The 17,891-nt window shown below is 34.0% G+C and overlaps 1 protein-coding gene across 4 annotated transcripts in view; it reads right to left on the minus strand.

Annotated features, from left to right (window-relative positions):
• SYT14 (synaptotagmin 14) overlaps positions 1 to 17,891 on the minus strand; it is a 248,816-nt gene that overhangs the window by 141,611 nt on the left and 89,314 nt on the right. The window lies entirely within an intron of this gene.

Raw genomic sequence — 17,891 nt, forward strand, 5'->3', positions numbered from 1 at the left:
ACCTCAAACTGTAAGAATATTAGAAAACACAGGAGACACCCTTATGAAAATTGGAACTGGCAACCAATTCCTCTTCAGAACCCTGAAGGCCAATGCCTTAAGAAATAAGATAGATAAGTGGGACATCATCAAACTAACGAGCTTCTGCAAAGCAAAAGAAACCATCAAGAGAGCAGGGAAACAGCCCACAAAATGGGAAAAAATATTTGCTAACTGTGTATCTGACAAAGGCCTAACATCTAGGATCTAGAAGGAACTCAAATGCTCTGAAAGGAAAAAAACAAACAGCCCCTTTAAAAAGTGGGCAAAAGACATGAATAGACACTTCTCAGAAAAAGATATATGGGCAGCCAACAGACACAGGAAAAGGTGCTCAGCCTCACTCATCATCAGAGAAATGCAAGTCAAAACCACATTGAGATACCACCTAGCCCCAGTAAGAATGGCCATCATTAATAAAACAAACAACAGATGCTGGCAAGGATGTGGAGAAAAAGGAACACTTTTACACTGCTGGTGGGAATGCAAACTAGTGCAACGTCTTTGGAAGCCAGTGTGGCCATTTCTGAAAGAACTAGAAATTGACCTTCCATATGACCCGGCAATTCCCCTAATGGGAATATACCCAGAGGAACTCAAATCATTCTACAAAAAAGATACCTGCACATGTATGTTTGTTGCAGCTCTATTCACAATAGAAAAAACATGGAACCAACCATGTTGCCCATTGAAGCTGAACTGGATAAAAAAAATGTGGTACATATACACAATGGAATATTATGGGGCCATAAAGAAGGACAAATATATGGACTTTGCAGCAACTTGGATGGGTTTGGAGTTAATCATACTCAGTGATCGATCACAGAAACAAAGAACACAGTACCATATGTTCTCACTCCTAAGCAGACCTTGAACAATTACAGTACTATAAGAAAGCATTTGGCAGTAATGGGAAACTGTCAGGGGAGAAGGGGTGGGATTGGCAGCTGAGGGAAACTGCTAGGGGTGCGAGGGCATACCTCATCAATGAGGGTACCTGCATAATCAATGTTTGTATACCTAACCCTGAATTGTACTCCACATCTTTATAATAAAAAAATAAAATAAAATACCCCCCCCCAAAAAGAAAGGAATTGGCAGTAGCGGGATACTGCCAGGGGTGGGGGGGTGAGGAGGAGGCATAACATCAATAAGGATTCTGATCTCAAACCAGGTGAACTGGGGACCAAAGGGAGGCCCAGACTTTACTTGTATAATGATCACTTATCTACCTAATCCTGAATTGTAGCTCACATCTTTAAAATAAAATAAAATAAATTAAAAAGACAAAAAGGTGATCATATAATGATAAGTGGATCAATTCAACAAAAAGATATAAGAATCTTAAATATATATATGCCTAAATCCAAAGCACCCATATTTGTAAAACAAATGCTACTAGACTATGAGGAGACAGACAGAAATACACAATAGTGGCAGACTTTAAAATCCCACTTAAAGTACTAGACAGACAGCAGGACAAAAAATGAACAAAGAATCACTAGACTTAATTGGACTTAAGAACAAACTAACTTAATAGACATTTACAGAACATTCTACCCAACAAATGCAAAATAAACCCAACATCAGTGCATGGAACATTCTCCAAAATAGACCATATATTAGGCCATAAAACTAGTCTCAATATATTTTGAATAATCAAAATCATATCAAGTATCTTCTTGAACCACAGTGAAATAAAACTAAAAATCAATTTCAAGAAGAACTTTCAAACTCATACAAAAACATGAAAATTGAACATGCTCCTGAAGGATCTTTGAATCAATGACAAATTAAGATACATATAAAAATGTTTTGAAACTGCTGTAGAATATTCTCATCAGCACATGAAACATTCTCCAAGACAGACCATATGTTAGGCCACAAAACTTGAAATCTTACTAAGTATATTTTCAAACCACAATGGGATATAACTAGAAATCAATAACAACAGAAACTTTGGAAACTGTAGAAATGCATGGAAATAAAACAACAAACTTCAGATGGATCATTAGGTAAATGAAGAAACTAAGGAAGAAGTAAACAATTTATTCAAACAATGAAAATCATATCACAATATACCAAACCTATGGGATGCAGCAAAACCAGTGCTACAAGGAAAACATGTTAGTTGCCTACATATATATATGTTAGTTGTCTACAAGAAAAACAGAAAAAGAAAAATCACAAATTAACCACCTAACATCATACCTAAAGGAACTAGAAAAATAAAAACAAATCAAACCCAATCTAGCAGAAAAAAAGATATATCAAAAATCAGAGCACAACTAAATTGAGATTGAGATTTTTAAAAATACAAAGGATTGATGAAATAAAAAGTTGGTACTTTCAAAAGATAAAACAAAACTGACAGAACACTACCTAGACTAACTAAGAAAAGAAGAGAGCTAATTCAAACATACACAATCAGAAATGAAAAAGGAGGCATTACAACTGATACCACAGAAATACAAAAAATCATCAAAGACTATTATGAACCTCTCTATGCTCACAAACTAGAAAATCTGAAGGAAATGAATGAATTCTTGGAAATATACAACTTCCCAAGATTGAACCAAAAAGAAACAGAAATCCCAAACAGACCAATAATGAGTAGTGAGACTGAATCCTTAAAAAAACAAAAAAAAAACTAAAAACAAAAAAAAGTCTTCCAACAAGAAAAAAAGCCCAGGACCAGGTTAGTTTACAACCTAATTCTATAAGACATACAATGAAGAACTGGTAGCAATACTATTGAAATATCAATACTACTGTTTCAAAAAAACCAAGAAAAAAAAATTCCTCTGCAACTCATTCTGTAAAGCCAGCATCACTGTAATGCCAAAGCCAGGCAAGGATACAACAAGAAAAGAAAACTATAGATAAATATCCCTGTTGACTGTAGGTGTAAAAACACTCAACAAAATACTAGTAAACCAAATTCAACAGCACTAAAGAGGTAATACACCATGATCAAGTGGGTATTATTCTAGGAATACAAGGATAGTTCATCGTATGCAAATCAATAAATGCAATTCACCACACAAACAGAATTAAAAACAAAAACCCTATGATCATCTCAATAGATGTAGAAAAAGCTTTTGATAAAATTCAGCATCCCTGTATGGTAAAATCCCTCAACAAACTGGGCACAGAAGGAACATACTTTGAAATAATAAAAGCCATTCATGACATAGCCACAGTCAAATTCACACCAAATGGAGAAAAACTGAAAGCATTCTCTAAGAACTGGAACAACACAAGAATGACTTTCACCACATGTTTTCAGCATAGTACTGGGAGTCTTCGCCAGAACAATTAGTTAAGAGAAAACAACAAAAGGCATCCAAATTGGAAAAGAGGCAGCTGAATGACCTCTGTTTGCTGATGATATAATATTTCACCTAGAAAACCCTGAAGATTCCTACAAAAGACTCCTAGATTAAAAATTTGAGGATATAAAATCGATGTGCAAAAATTAGTAGCATTTCTGTACAACAAGAATGGTCAAGCTGAGAACCAAATCAGAAAGGTAATCCCATTTACAATAGCTACAACAAAATAAAATGCCTAGGAACACATTTAACTAAATGTTTGATCTCTACAAGAAAAACTACAAAACACTGATAAAAGAAATTGAACAGGACAAAAACAAATGGAAAAATATCCCTTATGCTCATGGATTGAATAAGTATTATTAAAATGAACATATTGTTCAAAGTAATCTACAGATTAATGCAATTCCTGTCAAAATACCAATGACTTCCTACATAGAATTAGGGAAAAAAATCTTAAAATTCATATGGAGCCCAAATAGCCAAAGTGATACTAAGCAAAAAGAATAAAACTGGTAGCATCGTGTTATCTGACTCCAAATTATACTACTGAGGCTGGTATAACCAAAACTTCATGGTACTGGTACAAAAATAGATCCATAGATTGATGGAACAGAATAGAGAATATAGAAATAGAGCCACATACCTATGACCAATTGATCTTGGACAAAGTCAACAAAAACAAACACTGGGGAAAGGACATAATATTCAATAAATGGTGCTGGGAAAATTGAATCACAACAAAAGAAATAGTCTGCACAGCAAAAGAAATAATCAACAGAGTGAACAGACAATCTACGGAATGGAAGAACATATTTGCAAACTATGCATCTGACAACTAATATCCAGGACTGACAAGGAACTCAACTCAGTAAGAAAAATAAAATAAAACAAAATAATCCCGCTAAAAAGTGGGCAGAGGACATGAAGAGACATTTTTCAAAAGAAGATATACAAATGGCCAACAATCATGAAAAATGCTCAACATCAGAGAAATACAAATTTAAGCCCCAATGAGATGAGACCTTACATCAGTCAGAATGGCTATTATTAGAAGGTAAAAAAAAAACAGATGTTGAAAGGATGTGAAGAAAAGGGAACGCTTATATACTGTTGGTAGGGATTTAAATTAGTACAACTTCTATGGAAAATAGTATAGATACTTTTCAAAGAATTAAAAATAGAATGACGATATGAGTCAGCAATCCCACTACCAGGTATCTGCTCAAAGGAAAAGAAATTATCATATTAAAAATATACCTGTAACTGCATGTTTATCACAGCATTATTCAAAATAGCAAAGACATGGACTCAAACTAAGTGCTAATCAACAGATAAATGGATAAAGAAAATGTGGTATGTATACACACACGCAAAACACATCTCATGGAACACTACTCATCCATAAAAAAGAATGAAATCATGTCTTTTGCAACAACATGTATAGAACTAAAGGCTATTATCTTAAGTGAAATAACTCCAAAACAGAAAGTCAAATATTGAATTGTCTCATCTATAAGTTGGAGCTAACTAACATGTAAACATGTTGGAATAATTGACAGTGGAGACTCAGAAAGGAGAGAGTGGAAGTGGGGGATGAGAGATGAGAAATTACCTAACGGGTACAATGTACACTATTCAGTAATGGTTGTACTAAAAGCTCAGAATTCACCACCACATAATATATCCATGTAACAAGATGGCACTTGTAGCCCCTAAATCTATGAAAATAAAAAAAATACACACACACACACACATATATATACAAATTAAAAATCATAAAACCAGAAACAATGATATTCTTATGGTGAGTATATGAATAATTATTCTTTTTTGTTCATCTGTAATTTCTGATATTTTTGTAATGAACATGTAATACTTATGCAATAAATAATTTATTTGGGTATAAATGTCATACAAAAAGGTATTTCCTGCTACATTATCTAAGAAGGTATTTCAGCAGAAGAGATTGCTGCATTAACTCTGAGAACAGACACCTTGCATTTAAATCCTGGCTCTCCCATACACTTGTTATTAACCTTGGACAAATTTCTTTCTTTCTTTCTTTTTTTTTTTTTTTGAGTTGGAGTCTCACTATCGCCCAGACTGGAATGCAGTGGCCGCTTCTGGCCACCGCAGCCTCCACCTGCTGGGCTCTGGTGATCCTTCTGCCTCAGCCGTCCAAGTAGCTGGAACTACAGGTGCATGCTACCACGCCCAGCCAATTTTTTTGTTTTATTGTAGAGATGAAGTCTCGCCTGCCCAGGCGGGTCTCGAACCCACGGGCTCAGGCAATCCACTCACCTCAGCCTCCCAAAGGCGCGGGATTACAGGCTGAGCCACCAGGACAAGTTTCTTAAGCTCACTGTATTTCAGTCTCCTCATCTGCAAAATATAGACACTAACAGAACTTGTCTCTTAGGGTTATTTTGAAGATTAAAAGACAATATATGTAAAGTGCTTCTAATAGTGTTTAATACATAATCATTCATAAATTATAGCTATTATTTATAAAATGATAATTAACTTTTTATCAATGTACTAAAAATACAGATGTCAGACTTCCAAAATATTTTACTCCATCACCTTTAAAAAGCTGTTCACAATGAAATCATAAAAAATGTAAAGGTATCTTCTTTCTTAGAGAAACAAGAAAAAAGCAAAAGACTTTAAAATTATAAATATTCTTCTTATAGATTGGTGATGCTTAATTAAATTTATACTTCATTAAAGAAGCATTTCCAAAGTTACCAATGACCAAATCCCATGATCCATTTTTCACTTAACTTCTAAAACAAGGCACAATGACTAAAAGATTAAATTATAAAAAGCAAAGTGCTTTTTTCATAACCATCTAGACATTAAATAACTGCCTTTCTAAGACTCAAAATCTATTTAAATTACCTTACTTTTGGTAGGTGCCATTACACAACAACTCAGAGACTTAAATATAATCTGATTTTCTAAGAAAATCTTTATCCTTATGAGTACATATTGAGCAAAATGAAAGATATATTCTAAGGCATCAAAATACCTCTAAGATTCTCTAGATAATTTCTGACTCATACATCAGAGGTTTCAATGTAATTTATTTTCTAAACTAAGTCTCAAAAAGCGAGTTCCACATCAAGATTGATTAGATGAAAGATTTTTCAGAATTTTAAAATTAAACTAAATAAAGTTTCAACTTCATTTTGTCAAAAACTAACAATTGAGTTGATATTTACCTCTTTGAAATGGCCCCATAGTTATTCAACACGAATGAAACAAGATAAATATATTACCAAAATATGTAATTTGAATAGTTATATCTCTAAGTCAACTCTCATGGTCTACTCTCATTGCCCAATAAAAGATTGCATTGAGTCAGGTGTCTTTTCCTTTTGCTTCACAAAACTCAAACCATGATTAATATCTGCCAGAATATGGGACAGACAGGATGTGTCCTTGTGACATTATCATCTAAACAATTCAGTTTACACTTTCACTACCATAACTGACTTCTACTTTTTTGTTTTTTTCTCCCCTGATTCTGATTCTAGTTGGTACTACAGCATTAACTGGAAATAAAAAATATTTGGATGGTCCTTACCCATATTAAGGCTCAGTTTTAAGGCAAACTTTTTAAAACAGTGGTATAATTTCAGGAGTATTATAAATAAAATTAAAAAGTACATAATAAACAGTGCAAATGTACAGGCAATTTAGTACCACATGTAATCTGTAGAATGGGAAACACAGAAGAGTAACTGGGAGAACAGTATGGAAATTAATCAGTTTTTAATCATAGTCTTCACAATAAATTTTTTAATAACAAACAAACTGCATCAATAACATTCTTCATTTCTAGTATTTGTAACTATTTATACTCTATTTCTCAGTGATAACTTTTTTACTAAATAGGAGAGTCAGAGTCACTCACAAGAAAAATGAAAGAAGTATGAGTAACTAATATTTATAAGCAAACAATTATGATTTCATATTTTAATGGTCTGATTAACTAGGTTTTCCTCTGCCTCTCTCTTCTACTTCCTTTTTAGTAAAAAAGCAAATAATAGTAAAGGATCTTCCAACTGGTAAGTAGTGAAGGATCTTCCTACTGATAAGAATAAAGTAATAGTAAATAGCAATTTGATTATATTCCATGACCAAGTGGGATTTATACCTGGAATTCGAAGATGAGTCAACATACAAAAATCAATCAATGTAATACACCATATTAACAAAATGAAAGAGAAAAGAGTCACATAATCATCTTAATGGGTGCCAAAAAAAAAAAAAAGCATTTCACAAAATTCAATGATAAAAACACTCAACAACAAACTAGAAATAGAAGGAAACTACCTCTATTTAGTAAGGGCTATATATGAAAAACCCACAGCAAACATCATACTCAATGGCAAAAGCCTGAAAGCTTATGCTCACAATTAGGAAAAAGCCAAGGATACTTACTTTCACCACTTCTATTCAACATAGTACTGAAAGTCCTAGCCAGAGCAATTAGACAAAACACATTTTTTAAAAAGGTATCCAAATTAGAAAGGAAAAATTTATCTCTATTTGCATATGATATGATCTTATATGTAGAAAACCTTAAAGATTCTACCTTAGAAAAAGCTGTTAGAACTAGTAAATGATTTAGCAAAATAGCAGAATACAACACACACACACACATACACACACACACACACACACACACACACACACACACACACACACACCAGCTATCAGCTGTTGGAAGCATTCCCCCTAAGAACTGGAATAAGATAAGGATACCCACTCTCATCCCTCCTAATCAATTCAGTACTAGAAGCCCTAGCCAGAGAAATAAAGCAGGTGAAAGAAATCAGGAGTATTCATTCAAACAGGAAAAGAGAAAGTTAAATTATCCCTCTTTGCAGATGATAAGATTCTATACCTAGAAAACACTAGATAGTCTGTCAAAAACCTCCTCACACTGATAAATGACTTAGGTAAAATCCTGGGATACAAAATCAGTGGGCAAAAAACAGGTATGTTTCTATATACCAAGTAGGCTGAAAACACAATCTCGCTCACAATAGCCACCAAGAAAAAACAAAAACAAAAACAAAAAAACACCTCAGCATCCACCTAACCAAAGGGGTGAAAGACCTTCACAATGAGAACTACAAAATGCTGCTCAAAGAAATCAAGGATGACACAAACAAATGGAAAAACATCCCATGCTCATGGATCAGGAGAATCAATATTGTCAAGATGTCCATTCTACTCAATGCAATCTACAGATTCAATGTGATTCCTATCCAATTGCCAGCATCATTTTTCCCAGACCTAGAAAAGATAATACAGAATTTCATATGGAAGCAAAAAAGTGTCCAAATAGCTAAAACAATTCTTAGCAAAAGAAAAAAAGTTGGAGCCATCACACTTCCAGACTTACAACTTGACTACATGGTTACAGTTACCAAGACAGCATGGTACTGGTACACTAATGGACATATAGACCAATGGAAGAGGAAAGAGAATCCAGAAATAAAACCATGGACTTCAATCAACTCATCTTTGACAAAGCCAATGAAAACAAACATTGGGGAAAGGAAACCATACTTTTTTTGCAAATGGTGCTGGGAAAACTTGCTAATCACATGCAGAAGAATGAAACTGGATCCCTACATATCACCATATACAAAAATTAACTCAAAATGGATCAAGGAATTAAATGTGAAATCTCAAACTATAAGAATCTTAAAAGAAAACTTAGAAAACACCCTCCTGGATATCAGACTAGGCAATGAATTCAGGGCCAAGTCCTCAAGAGCAAACGCTGCAAAAGCTAAGATTGACAAGTGGGACCTTATCAAACTAAAAAGATTTTGCACAGCAAAGAAACCATCAAGATGATAAAGAGACAACCCATGAAATGGGAAAAAATATTTGCAAGTATGCATCTGACAAAAACCTAACATCCAGGATTTACAAGGAATTCAAATGAATTAATGAGAAAAAAAACAAACAATTCCTTTAAAAAGTGAGCAAAGGACATGAACAGACACTTCTCAAAAGAAAACATTCAAACAGTCAATAAACAAATGAAAAAATGCTCAGCCTCACTAACCATACAACCTGGCAATACCATTTCTGGGAATATACTCAGAGGAACAAATCACTCTACCAAAAAGACACTTGCACACGTATGTTCATTATAGCACTACTCACATTAGCCAAAACATAGAACCACCCTAGATGCCCACTAAAAGTAAACTGGATAAATAAAATGTGGTACATATACACAATGGAATGCTATGCAGTTATAAAGAAGAATAAAATCATATTCCTTGCAGCAACATGGATGCAGGTAGAGACCATCATCTTAACTGAACTATCACAGAAACAAAAAATTGAATACCACATGTTTTCACTCATAAGCAGGCCTGATCACTGGACACATGCACACAAAGGTGGGAACAGCAGACACTGGACACTGCTAAAGGAATCAGGGAGGAAGGAGGAATAAGGGGCACACAAACACACACTAGGTACCAGATCCACTATCAGGGAGAGAAAGGGCTCACTAGAAATCCAAACCTCACCTGCACACAATTTACTTATGTAGTGAGTTCGCACATGTACCCCACCACTAAACTAAACTAAAATAAATCAACTGCCTCTCTATATAGTAACAATCTTAAAAGGAAATTAAGAAAACAATCTCTTTTATAATAGCATCAAAAAGAACATAATACTTAGGAATAAACTTAACCAAGGAAGTGAAAGACTTATACAATGGAACTGCATAACTTTTCTGAAAGAAATTAAAGAAAACATAATGAATAAAAATGCATGCTATATTCATGGTTTTGAAGGCTTGATATTGCTAGGATGTCAATAATACCCAAAGTGATCTACAGATTTGATGCAATCTCTACAAAATTTCAAGAATGTTGGAATATAAATAGAAAACCATCCTAAAATTTACACAGAATCTTTTCAATTCTGAAAAAGATAACATAGCTAAAGGACTCACACTTCTTGATTTCAAAATGTACTGAAAAGCTACAGTATATTAATATCATATATAAAAATTAACTCAAAATGGATCATGTCCTAAATGTAAGACTTAAAACTACAGAACTCTTAGGAGAAAACATAGAGAAAGGACTTCATGATATTAGATTTGACAGATTTCTTAGATATGACACCAAAGGCACAGACAAAAGAAAAAATAGACAAATTAGACATCATGAAAATTAAAATATTTTGTTTATCAAAAGATACTAGCAACAGAGTAAAAACACAATCCCAGAATAGGGAAATATTAATATCAAGAATATATAGAGAATTACTATAACTCAGCAACTTATTTTCAACATGGGCAAAAAAACCCAACCTATTTCCAACATGGGCAAAAGACTTGACTAGACATTTCACCAAAGAAGATATACAAATAACAAATAAGCACATAAGATGTTCAGCATCACTAAGCATTAGGGAAATGCAACTCAAAACTACAATGAAATGTCACCTCACAGCTATTAGAACAGCTATCATATTTAAAAACCAGAAAATAGCAAGTGTTGATGAGGAGGTGAAAAAATTGGAACCTTTATAAACTGTTAGGGGAAATGCTTTCATAGTCACTGTAGAAATCAGTATGGCAGTTCTTCAAAAATTAGAAACAGAATTACCATATGATCCACCAATTTTATTTCTCTCTGTGTACTCAAAAGAATTGAAAGCAGGGTCTCAAAGAGATGGCTGTACTCCACGTTCATAGCAGTATTATTCACAACAACTAAAACAGAAGCAATACAAGTGTCCATTGATGATGAATGCAGAAACAAAACATGGTACATACATAAACAGAATATTATTTAGCTTTGAAAAGAGAGACTATTCTGACACATGCTACAACATGGATGAATCTTGAGGACATTACGCTAAGCGAGATAAGTTAGTCACAAAAAGTAAAAAAGCACATGATTCCATTTACATGAGACAGAGCAGACAAATTTATAGAGACAAAAAGTAGAATGGTGGTTGCCAGGGATCAGGGGAAAGGCAGAATTGGGAGTTACTGTTTAAAGATCACGGAGTTCAGTTTTGCAAGATAATCAGAGTTCTGGAAATAGTAGTGATAGTGATAATAGCACAATAGGGTTGAACTTAACAGTACTGAACTGTACACTTAAAAATGGTTAAGATGATACATTTTATTTCTATTTTGCCACAATAAAAATTGAAAGAAAAAAGGAATAAAATTTGGATACATGTTTTGATGACATCATGCTGACTGAAATAAGCCAGAAAAAATGAACAAATATAGCATGATTACACTTACATGAAGTATACAGACCAGTCAAATTCAGAGATAAAAAGAATATTGATTATCAGAGGCTAGGAGGGGAGAATGGAGAGTTATTCTTTATTGAGTACAAAGTTTCAGTTTAGGACAATGAAAAAATCCTTGAGACAGACAGCAGTGATGGTTGAACAATGTGAATGTACTTAATGTCACCAAACTGTACATTTTTAAATAGTTAAAATGAGAAGTTTTATGCCATATATAGTATAATAAAAATAAAAAGAGAAAAGTAAATATTGTAAACGTAAAAAGTAAAATAAAATGTTACATTATTGGGAACAATTGGTCCCATCACATAAAAAGATCTCAAAACCACCACAAAGATGCAGTAAAAAGTCAAGATTAACTTCCTTTCAAATTTGCCATATTTGAAAAACATACATACAATAAAGATTTCCTCAGAGATGTTCATAAACAAAAATCTAAAACAAGTTACTAAAATTTTAAATGAATTTTGTACAGTTGATTCTTGAACAACACAAATGTGACCCTAGCAGATCTACTTATACACAGATTTTCTCCCGCCTCTGCTACTGGAGACAGCAAAATCAACCCCTCCTTTTTCTCCTCCTTCTCGGCCTACTCAGTATAAAGACAAGGAGAATGAAGATCCTTATGATAATCCATGTCCACTTAATGAACAGTAAGTGTATCTTCTCTTTCCTATGATTTTCTTCTCTCTCGCTCTGTCTCTGTCTCATAGTTCACTAAAGCCTCAAATTCCCAAACTTAACTAATCCTCCTGCCTCAGCCTCCTGAGTAGCCAGTATTACAGTCATGCGTCTCTCCTGCCTCAGCCTCCTGAGTAGCTAGAATTACAGTCATGTGTCACCACAGCTGTCTAATATTTATTTATTGTACAGACAGGGTCTCACTATGCTGCCCACCTTGGTCTCAACTTTTTGACCTCAAGCGATCCTCTCGCCTCAGCCTCCCAAAGCACTGAGATTACAGGTGTAAGCCAACATGCCCAGCCCTCTTACAATTTTCTTTATAACATTTTCTTTTCTCTAGCTTACTTTACTGTAATAATACAGCATATAATACATAAATACATAAAAGATATATTAATTGACTGTTTATATGTTATTAGTAAGGCACCCAGTCAGTAGTAGGCTATTAGTGGTGAAGGTTTGGGGGAACCAAAAATTATATGTGAATTTTTGACTACATGGGAGTTAGCACCTCTAATATATTTAACTTTCACTATTCTAAGTCATTACACTTTTTTATGTTAAAGAATTCTGGAAAATACAGATAGAATTTTTTATACTTTTCCACTGTACAAAGAAATTGTGGAAATTAGTAAAACAATCTTTATAAAATAGTTAATATGTACTTAAAGAAAATATGAACATAAATAATTTATAACTCTTAAGAATTAAATTGTCTACTTGTATACCTAATCCTGAATTGTACCCATCTTTAAAATATTTAAAAATGAAATGTAAAAAAAATTAAATTATAAAAGTAAAATGTAAATAAACAAATATATTTTAGCAGCCCTAATCTTAAGATAGCATCAAAATGAACGGACTGGAGCTTCTGGTGTAGCCATAACAGAAAAAGAATGACAGGTGTGTGTATAATATGAGCTATATACTCTATGATCTAATTGATGCCGAAATCATTTTATGGTGTTTTAAGTTAACTTGCTTAAAATATAATATGGTTTTAATAATATAGCTTGCCATAATATATAAATATAGCTTGCTAATCTCTATGGTAAACTAGGAATGAGAAACTAAAATAATAAAAGATATTTGAATAATTTTACACTGAATTTGATCTTTATATAGAATCATTTTTAATAGGCTTCTACTCTCTCATATAAAAATAGAAGGTATTAATTAGCACGAATGAAATTTCAGAGGTTGGTCTAGCTCATCAATTAAACAAGATATCCACAGACCATATTGACTCTGACCTTTTTAAAATAAGGGAGGATTATCAGAAAATGCCCTTAATTTAAAGTACAAAACAGTAAAAATAAACTAAAACTGTGAACAAAAGGAATTTGATTAATTATTTTTATGTTTACTTTTCCTAGAAAAAATTCTTAGATATTATCCCTTTTTGTATTTCAAAAAAAATTAGAAGATTAATAAGGCCACCTAGAGGAGAAAACTTGATCAACAAAAATACCATCACATTTTCTTACTTATTCTAGAATACCTAGAATACCTGTGTTTTCTCTTTCCTTCCTTCTGCGCTCTCTCTCTCTCTCTCTCTCTCTCTCTCTCCTTTCTCTCTCTCTCTCTCATTAGGGCCAACTGGAGGGGTACACCTTGTATGAAACAGACTTAGGGAGAATACTAAAGAGCAGTGAAGACCTAATGAAAGTCAAACAACACTAATTTTGCAGGCACCTTGACAAGTATAGTTTTTATTACTTGCTGTGTAACTTTAGGTTAAAAATTACTTAATCGACTTAATGTCTCTTTTCTCTTTTGTAAAATGGTGCTAATCTTACCTACCACAACAAATTGCAGGAAAGATTAGATACAATGAGTATAGAAACTTAGAGTCAGGATCAATAAATGGCAGTTCTCACTACCTGGTTAAAGTTCTCCTGCACTGGTCTCTCCTAATTCTTATTCAGGCCCTCTCTAACCTTCTCTACTCTTGCAGATTTATTTCCAAATTGACTGTTCCTAAGTCTCTCTACTGAAATTAATTAGGGTACTGAGAAATTAATTAGGGTACCGAAAGCTTTCTTATCAGCACTAATTAAGTAATACTGTGTCATGCAAAAATGTGTATTTTAAAATATTTTTCCTTCTACCTTGTAATGTCCTTTAGTTATCTCAATCCACATTCGTCAAGTGTAACCTTTATGAACTTGTGTGATGGTAATATACAGAATAAAGGGTCACAGCAGTAAGAAGTGTAACCTATTCTATTTATCCCATTACTTGTGACTCAGGAAAATTAATCAAATCCTACCAAGAGAACTCCACACAGTAGTCCTCTTAGGTGATCAGCCATGGAGGAAGCAGTGTTTCTTCAGACAGCTATCCCAAGGGGCGACCACGTGATGGAGATGCAACTGCATATGAGAAGCAAATCCTGCTCCTACCTAAAGATATGCCAGAAGAGGTTTACTATCAGTGGGAGGGACGGAGGGGGAAGGCGAACAGTAGGTTTACAAACAAACCCCTTCAGCTACCTCTTTCTTGACCCTCAAAGCTGATAAGGAGAGTAGGTGGTAAGAAAGTATAGGCAGTGAATGTACCCTTTCTTATCACGTATTCCCTCCTTTAACAACATTCAGTCTGACGTATTTCCTTATTACTCTACTGAAACTTCAACTGAAAACTGTTGATTAATTTCTATAGGACAAAGAGGCTTGTTTGAGGTCTAATCCTCCCCAATCTCTCTGCCTTCCTTCTTAAAACTCTTCTTCCATGACTGATAAAACAGAACATTCCCCTGAATTTCCTCTTTATCTTTTTACTAATTCTTCTGTTTCTTTATGTGGAACTCTTAATTCTGTCAAAGGAAATTATTATCTGATCTTTCCTCTCCACATATTATCCTTCATCAATTTAACCCATTCCCATGGTTTCTATTCTCTCAGCATACATGATTTGAAAACTTCTCCCCTGTGCCATATTTTTAGTTGCAAGTTTGATAGCTATGTCCAACTGCTTAAATATGCTGCCTTATCACATATGTAAAATCACTTATTGTATCTCCTACTCATTTATCACTTTCAACAAAAAAGTAGATCCCTCTTTGGATTTCATATTTATATCATGACCTCATTATTCTCTAGTCATATATGATGGAAACCGGTCCTCTTTGATGCTTCTTTTCTTTTTCCTAATGTTCCAAATACATCTAGTTCCTAAATCCAGTAAATTCTACCTCCGTAATATCTCTTCTGTCCTCCTATATTCCTATTGTCACTACTGCAATTCAGACTTTTATCATTTTCCACATACACTACTCCAAATGCCTTCATAATTGATGTATTTTCCTATAGCCTCCTTACTACAAAATTAACCCTGGTAAAGCACATCCTTGATGATGGTTCCTTGGTGAAAAATCTTCACTGAGTTGTTAGGAGTCACTCCAGGCTTTAGATCTCAACTCTCTTTTGTTAATTTCCTATTACCTCCTGTTGAAATCAAGTAGACTCCTCTTTGTTCCTGAAATATTCTCTACATTTTACCACTTCATACTTTGAGGTTTATGGGGTTCCTATTACCTGAAATACCTCTATTTAATCTTTTCACCAACTTACTGCCCATTCTTAAAAGCTGAACCCAAATACCATTTTCTCTCCAAAGCCCTCTCACACCTTCCCCCAATGGATGCCATTTCATTCCCCTCCCTAGGGCCCTCCAGTATTTTGTATATACTCTGCATCTTTGCCTGTGGGTATATTCAGTATTAACTCACATTTGAAGTTGCTTTCCCCCTGATCTTGAGCTCTAAAATCTCCCTCTCTAATCAAACTCTCCTGTTCCCCCACCACTCCATTGAACCTATTTCTAGTTTTGATCTTTCGATAAGCAATAACCTGTGATATAAAAGCCATTCTCCTAGTCAGTTATTATCTTACATTATAATTTGGTCCACTCCCCACCAAAATCCCAAAGACAGCATTTTAACAAGGATATCTACCTCTACCTGGATATTTCACAGACACATCAAACTCACCATGACTGAAACTAGGCCATCTTCTCCCATAAACTGACTTGTCTAATGTTTTCTTAACTAATATACTGATTCCTCATTCACTGCACACCACTCAGTCATTCACTATTAGATATACTGAGTCCACCCCTAAATCTATGTTTCCTTCCTCTCTAAATTCACTGCTAACAAGGATCTCATGATATCTAACTGGTCCTGTCTCCTATTTCAATTCATCTTTTGTTACACTAGTTTAAAAATGTTTCTTAAAAGCAATGATCTGAAAGTTCCATACTTTCCTGCTTAAACCTTCCAGGGCTCTACATTTCCTGTAGATAATATTCAAACTCTTGAGCAAGGCACTCAGTTCTGTTATCTGCCTCTTCTCCACACACAGAACTCAAGTTAGAGGCACTGAAATACACTTTCCTTTGGTTTCATGATTTCATGCACTGTTCCATGCTTGTTGAAATAATTCTCATTGAAGTTCAATTCACCCAAATTCCAGACTTCCTCTTATACCCACCACCACAGTCTGAATTACCTTCTCCTCTACATTTCTACTGTACTTTGTTCACAGAACTAACAAAGAGTTCTTATCATATTATATCATATATATACTCACTAGTCTTCTTCCTCTAATCTGTGGGAGCTTTGAGAGAAACAGGCTTGTTTTACTCATCTTTATGTCCACAGTATATAGCAGTATATAGCACAGTGTATGATACATTAAAAGTTTTCAACAAATGTTTCTGAAATAAATGAATCTAATCTCAGAACGCCTGAAATCAGTCCATCATGGGCATTTTATAAAATACTTTAGGGTAGAAATGTATAGGATGGGTCCTAAATATATGGGTAAAATGAAATGAGAACGTTTCATTACCATCATCTTCAATCACATTACTGATCACTCACCTATTAGCTACCAGATACTATGCTAAAAATTGTACCAGAAATATCATTTAATTTTCATGACCACCCTACCAGATTGGCACCACCCACATTTTAGAAACAATGAAACAAACCTAAAAACAAGTAACTATACTACTCAGGGTTTTATAGCTAAATGCTTAAGAGACACAGCCAGAATGTCAACAAGAGTCAGATTTCAAAACCCATCTATTCCTGATCTAATATTCATGTGCCAGAGATGTACATATGTTAGGGACTGGTTTTACTGATTTGCATTACTTAAGTTATCTTTGTAAGCACATGTCTTGTTTTCCCTGGAACTAAAAATGTATTTCTGAGGGTGGAGTACATATCCGATATTTTTTATTTCTCCCCTTGAATCTCTTAACAACTCCTCTATATTATATAGTAATCAGTATACAGTGATTAATCTAATCCTTCAGTATTTGATTAATTATTATACCTATGTACTAGTAGACACAGAAATGAGATGCATAAGTCTTTAGTTAGCATGAAGCTAAATACAAAAATAATTTGGCCCCTTTGACAACTATATATGCTGGGATGGACTAAGTCCTCAATAGCAATATGCCCTGAAACACAAAGTACAGCTA

Source organism: Carlito syrichta, unplaced genomic scaffold (genome assembly GCF_000164805.1).
Source record: "Carlito syrichta isolate Samal-C Ts95f unplaced genomic scaffold, Tarsius_syrichta-2.0.1 Scaffold308767, whole genome shotgun sequence".
NCBI classification, from domain to species: Eukaryota; Metazoa; Chordata; class Mammalia; order Primates; family Tarsiidae; genus Carlito; species Carlito syrichta.